Below are 5,841 nucleotides of genomic sequence, written 5' to 3'. Positions count from 1 at the left end.
TTGGTGGTACCAGGGAGCAAACTCAGGACCTTGCCCATGCAAGGCAGGCACCAGCACCACGGAGCTACATCCCTGGCCCTTTTGTTGCACATTTTAAAAGATGTATGTTTGCACTGACCCACCACAGCACCATGAAACAATCTGAAAAACCTGTTTTCCAGCTCTGTTTTTGCTCAACTTCCTGACCACAACACCCAAACCTAACAGAATAGTTATTGCACATAAATGAGGAGCAGGAAATAGTCTATTTACTTAAAAACTCTGACTGGGGGGGTAGCTCCCCCCTACAGAGTCTAGAAATCTGAATTAGAGAACATAAGGGATGTAACTGGGGAAAATGCAAACTAGTACATCTGGGAAATAAAGGAAACGATCAGAAACCCAGATATTTAGTGAGGAGAAACCAGGACACACCAAACAGATCTAGAGGGAGAGAAGGGAGTATTTTAGATGGAAGTTGGCAGACAGCAAGAACAGCGAAAGGGCTAAGAAGGCAAAAATAGTTTTGAAGGCTCCATTCTCTTTACATGCATTAGCAGAGTGCCATCTGTGTACTGAGCCCCTGGGCGCTTTCAGCTGTTCTGTGCCCTCCTCCCCCCAGCATAAGGGTCAGAGAAAACACATTTCTGGGTAGATAGGAAGCAACTCTGACCTGACCAGGATAGAACACTGAATAAGAAAGAGGGAAACTTGTTTTTCAATCCAGACTAGATCTTGCCACCTGGGCAACCCCACCCATCAAATAACATTCGAAGTTAATATTCATAGCCATAACATCTATTTACAGAATTTCATCATCATCAAATAGAAACTCTATACCCTTTGAACAACAAATTTCCATTTTCCCTTCCCCACATTCCCCGATAGTTTCTATTCTATTTTCATGTCTATGAATTTACTACCCCTAGGTACCTTATATAAATGAATCATATATTATTTGGAATTTGGTGTCTGGTTTATTTCACTTAGCATAATGTTTTCAAAGTTCATCCATGTTGTACCATGTATCAGATTCTTTTTGCTTGAGACAGGGTCTTGCTATGCATTTCAGGATGTCCTTGAATGCAGTAGCCCATGCTGGCCTTGAACTCCTGGCAATCCTCCTGCCTCAGCCTCCCCAGTGCTGGGATTATAGGCGTGCACCACCATGCCCAGCTATGCATCAGAATTGTATTCCTTTTATGGCAATTCCTCACTTTTTCCTGCAGTATTGCGGATTGAACCAAGGGCCATTCTACCACTGAAGTACATCCCTTTCCTTTTTTATTTTTTGAGACAGGGTCTCTTACTAATTAGCCCAGGTTGGCTTGAACTTGCATCCCTTCTCCCTCAGCCTCCTGAAGCAGTTGGGATTACAGGTGAGTACCACCATACCCAGCTTGTGCCCCACGTTTTAAAGAAGTCTTAGCCTTACAGAAATTAAAAGACCTTCCCAAGATCAGAGATGAAAAAGGGCTGGGACTGTAACTCAGGACTAAATTTTTTCTTCTTTTCTCTCCCGAACTCTACTACTTGGGATTGAACCCAGGGCCTTTACGCTGAGCTACATCCCTACCTTTCCCCACTCCCTTTTGAGACAATCTCACTATGTCGATAAATTGCCCAGGCTGGGCTCCAAATTGAAATCTTCCTGACTCAGCCTCCCAGAGTGCTAGAATTATATACAGGTATGCAACAATACACCTGGCTGAGTCTTTTTTTTTTTTAAGTCCATAAAGACCTTTATTAATGCTTGACCTAAGTCTTATTCTAGAAATAAATATTTTTTCTCATTTAGTGGCAGGTATAATGTAAATCTTTATGTCTTTATGTCTATTATGCTGCCCGGGCCATTAATACAGTTAGTATTTATGCAGTTAATACTAACTGCATTAGTAGTTTGGCTACATTAGTCTGGTTTGGCAAAGGATTGTTCATTACCTCAAGGAGAGGGGAGTGAGGAAGAGAAGATGGGATATTCTACAAAGTAATCTTAGCAACAGTTAAGGAATCAATTTATAATTACGGAAGCTTCCAATAAGTCCAATGTTAACAACAGATAAGCTCAGGCAAGTGCTTACATGGTATGCTTTGTTTCCTCTGTAGAACAAAGCCTTTTATCTCAAAATTAGAAATATGGCTGAGTTGTCTACTTAAATTTTTAGAAATGCTAAAGATGTACCTTCTGTGGGAAAAGCAATACAGTTTTTTAAATGCACTGATGTGAATGATATCAAAATCTATTCAAGGAAGCAGATTTTTCACCAGAAAAGGGTCTAGGAGAGCAGAAGTGTGGGTGTAGGTAGAATAGAGAGGGAGCCTGCTGGGAAGACTGAGCACTGAGCACTTTTGCCTCCATCTCAATTTGGCCAGGTTTATTTAGCTCAGATAAGATCTGTGAGGAGCAGGGTGCAAGGTCTGATGGGAAGGACAATTCTCTACTACTGCAGTTCTCATCTTTTGCTATGCGTTGTGTGTACTTCTGTTGCTGTTTATTTTGTGCTAGGAGTTGAACCCAGGTAAAGCACGTGCTTTACCAATGAGCTACCTCTGCTGCCCAGGACAGCGATTTTTTTTTCAACAATGCTAGGGATTGGACCCAGGACATTCATACATACAAGGAAAACACTCTACTACCACTGAACTACATCCTCCCCAGCTGGAACATGAGAATTTTTCAAAGCTCTAGGGGTAACCTAATGGACAGCAAAGTTTGAGAACCATTGTTCAAATACACCACTCTGCTGCATTTGGACCTACTTCTTGTTTTCTCTTTGGTTTTCCCAACCATTCTCTCTCAAGCCTAAAGCAAGCAGTTTGATGAAGCACCAGCTTCAGAGGGAAGTTATCCAGTTTTCTTTTTCTTTGTCATTTCAGGGCTTTGGGAATTTAAACAAATTTGTTCAGGTCTTAGTCTGTATCCACCCCAGACTTTGCATGTGACCCAGGAGAGTTTTCCTCACTTTATCTGCTATCTAGGGACGAATTACCAGCTTAATTTGTTCCCTGTTTGTGACTTTATTCCTGTCTGCAGAAGAATCCTGCCCGCCTTTTCAGCATAGGCAGTGAGTGTAAAGTGCTGAGAAGTGGAGGGTTCCTCTTACAGGTGACTGTTGATCCCTCACCTTTCACCAGGGACTAAATTTACCTTAAAGAAGAGTGCAGATCAAATTACACAGCAGAAAGCACGTTTCATTAAAGAGCAAGAAAGGGGACAGTGTTTCCCAGGAGAAGATGAAAAGAAAAGAATTTCTTTTCTTGTCAGAAGACTTGACAAAACAGCAACTGGATATCAAATGTTCCATGCTAATTAACAAATGCTCAGTAGAAAGTCTCCATCTGATTCCTTCTCCCTTACTGAGGCCAGAGAGCAAATGGCAGGCGGGAGCCACACAGAGCCCTTTTCTGCTGCACTAGGGAAGCCACACAAAGTGGATGTGCTCAAGAAGGCTCTGGAGAGGAGTAAAAAATGTGAATGCTTGCTTCCCTGAATTACTGTGCGAACCTGGAAAAGTCATTTAACGTCTCCAATCTTCAGTGTCTTTGTCTATGAAGATAAACCACGCTGCACTAACCTGTGGCTTCCCATAATTAAAAGAGCTCCCTCCCCATTTGTAAGGGCCTGGCCCAGAGGCATAGAGTCCATCTGTGTCAGAGCTGCCATTCACAATGCTGAGATCCTTAAGATTATATGAAGTTTCAAAACATAATTCAATAGTATGATTTCAATTTATAAAGACAGACAAAATTTGCATTGAAAGTCAAGTGATCATTACTAATATTTTAATTAGGTTGTGTTAGCTTTCCAAAAAGCCCTCTTATCCTTGACATATGCCAATGATACCAACCAACTTACATGTTACCTCAGAAATTAGTAAGATTAGGGCTGGGGTTAGAGCTCAGTGGTAGAAGACCTGTGCAGCAGTGTGAGGCCCTTGGTTTGATCCCCAGGAGGAAGAAAAAAAAAAAAAAGCCAGGCATGGTGGCACAGGCTGTAATCCCAGCACTCTGGGAAGCTGAGGCAGGAACCATCCATCACAAGTTCAAGTTCAGCCCAGGCAATTTAGGGGCTCAGTGGGACTCTGTCTCAAAAATAAGTCAATATGGGGCCGGGGATTTAGCTCAGTGGTTCTGGCAACTGTCTCACAAGCGCAAGGACCTGAGTTTGATCCCTGGTACCAAAAAAAAAAAAAGTTAATAAATAAGAAGGGCTGTGGAAAAGGCTAGTGCAGAGGCCCTGGATTCAAACCCCAGTGCCAAAAAAGGGAAGAAAGAATTAGTAAGATTAACAAGCAACATAAAAAACAGATTGCAGGGCAGGGGATTTAGCTCAATGGTTCCACCGCCTGCCTTGCAAGCACAGGGTCCTAAGTTCGATCCCCAGTACCAAAAAAGCAAGAACAAAAACAAAAAGAGATTGCACCTTGGTGTTTGTGTTTTTAAGGTTACTTTGATTATTTTACTATTGACTATAAATTCTCTAAACAATACTTAGGACTCTTCAAACTCAAATAATATGTACATTAATACTATTTGTCAGAAGGTTTTCAATCTTTTGTTCCCACAATATTATTCTGAGAAAGATTGTGCAACTGTATTACCACTTTACACAACGGGAAATGGTGCCATGGCATGGTGGGACTGACCACCATGCCTCAGTTTACCCATCAGGAAAGAACAGAATTAAGAATAGGCACAGGAGTGCCCACCTGTAATTCCAGCACTCAGGAGGCTGAGGCAGGAGGAGGATAGTAAATTGGACCCAAGCCTGAGTAATGCAGGGAATTACCAAGACCCTGTCCCATGTTAAAAATAAAAGGAAGTAGTGGGAGCTAGAATGTAGGTCAGTGTGAAAGCCCCGAGTTCAAGCCCCAATACTACAAAAAATAAATGTGGGCTTATGATGTCCAGCTCACAAAATCTGATGATGTCCATAAAACCAAGGCCCTGTAGTTACTTGCATGTAAACTAAAGGAATTCAGGAAGAGAGAGAGAAACCCTTTCAGATTCATTTCAGGAAGAAAGGGAATGCAGAGTACCTGGCTCAAGAGGTGTCTTATCCCTACTTACCCTCTCTGTTTGGAAGCAGCCTTGTAGGAGGTGAGCTGGCTGGTGTGAGTCATTCCCAGGCATTCAAACCAGGTTGGGGCTGAAAGGGGCTTTTAGCTCCCACTGCATTTTCCTATTGTCTCGGAAGGAGCTCCCCTCCCCCAGGTCAGAGCAGGGTGGGCCTCCCTGGGCCTCTGCAGGCTAACGTCTCCCCCAAACCACAGGCCTTTATAGGAACGGTGGGCAAGGGTTGCACGAGGTGAATAGAGGAGGAAAGCGGTAGAAAAGAGGGTACTGCACAGGGGATGGCTTTTTGAGCGTGTACTCTAAATTAGGTCCCGGCCTGGTGAGCTGTGGAATAACTTGCTTGCACTATTATTCTGGGGGAGAATGGGCGGGAAGGGAAAGGGGCTTAGCGTCCTGCCAAGGGGATTCCGGAAGGACTTCCTTGGAAATTGTATCCTGCAGATGCTGCCCACTCTGAGAAACTTATTCTTGTGGCGAGGGATGGGGGTGGGGACGAGGGTGGTAAAGTGGGAATGGAAGTGAGGACGACGACGAGACAAAACTTGGGAGCATTTTAGGGTGTGTGCTGGTGAAGAGAGGATGTTTTGGGCTTCTCCCTTTCTGGCCTGAGACCTCTGCGGAGATCAGACCACCCTTTCTGGTATCCACGTTTTCCAGGCTCAGCGGATCCTTTATCCAAAGAAAAATAAAAGCCTGTCGCCGCGCTCTATTGAGCAGGGCTGTTTCCCACTGTGCCCCTTGAGCTGGGGGGCGGGGGACAGGCCTGGGAAAGACATCCGGGGACGG

The 5,841-nt window shown here is 43.8% G+C and overlaps 1 protein-coding gene across 1 annotated transcript in view; it reads left to right on the top strand.

Moving 5' to 3' along the window:
• The window catches only part of Sall2 (spalt like transcription factor 2), a 13,611-nt gene that overhangs the window by 3,595 nt on the left and 4,175 nt on the right, over nucleotides 1–5,841 (top strand). The gene's annotated exons all lie outside the window — the stretch shown is intronic.

Source organism: Fukomys damarensis, unplaced genomic scaffold, assembly GCF_012274545.1.
Source record: "Fukomys damarensis isolate Sample0158 unplaced genomic scaffold, DMR_v1.0_HiC HiC_scaffold_17, whole genome shotgun sequence".
Taxonomy (NCBI): domain Eukaryota; kingdom Metazoa; phylum Chordata; class Mammalia; order Rodentia; family Bathyergidae; genus Fukomys; species Fukomys damarensis.
The sequence above is the reverse complement of the archived record's forward strand: the minus strand, read 5'-3'. Positions and strand labels throughout refer to the sequence as shown.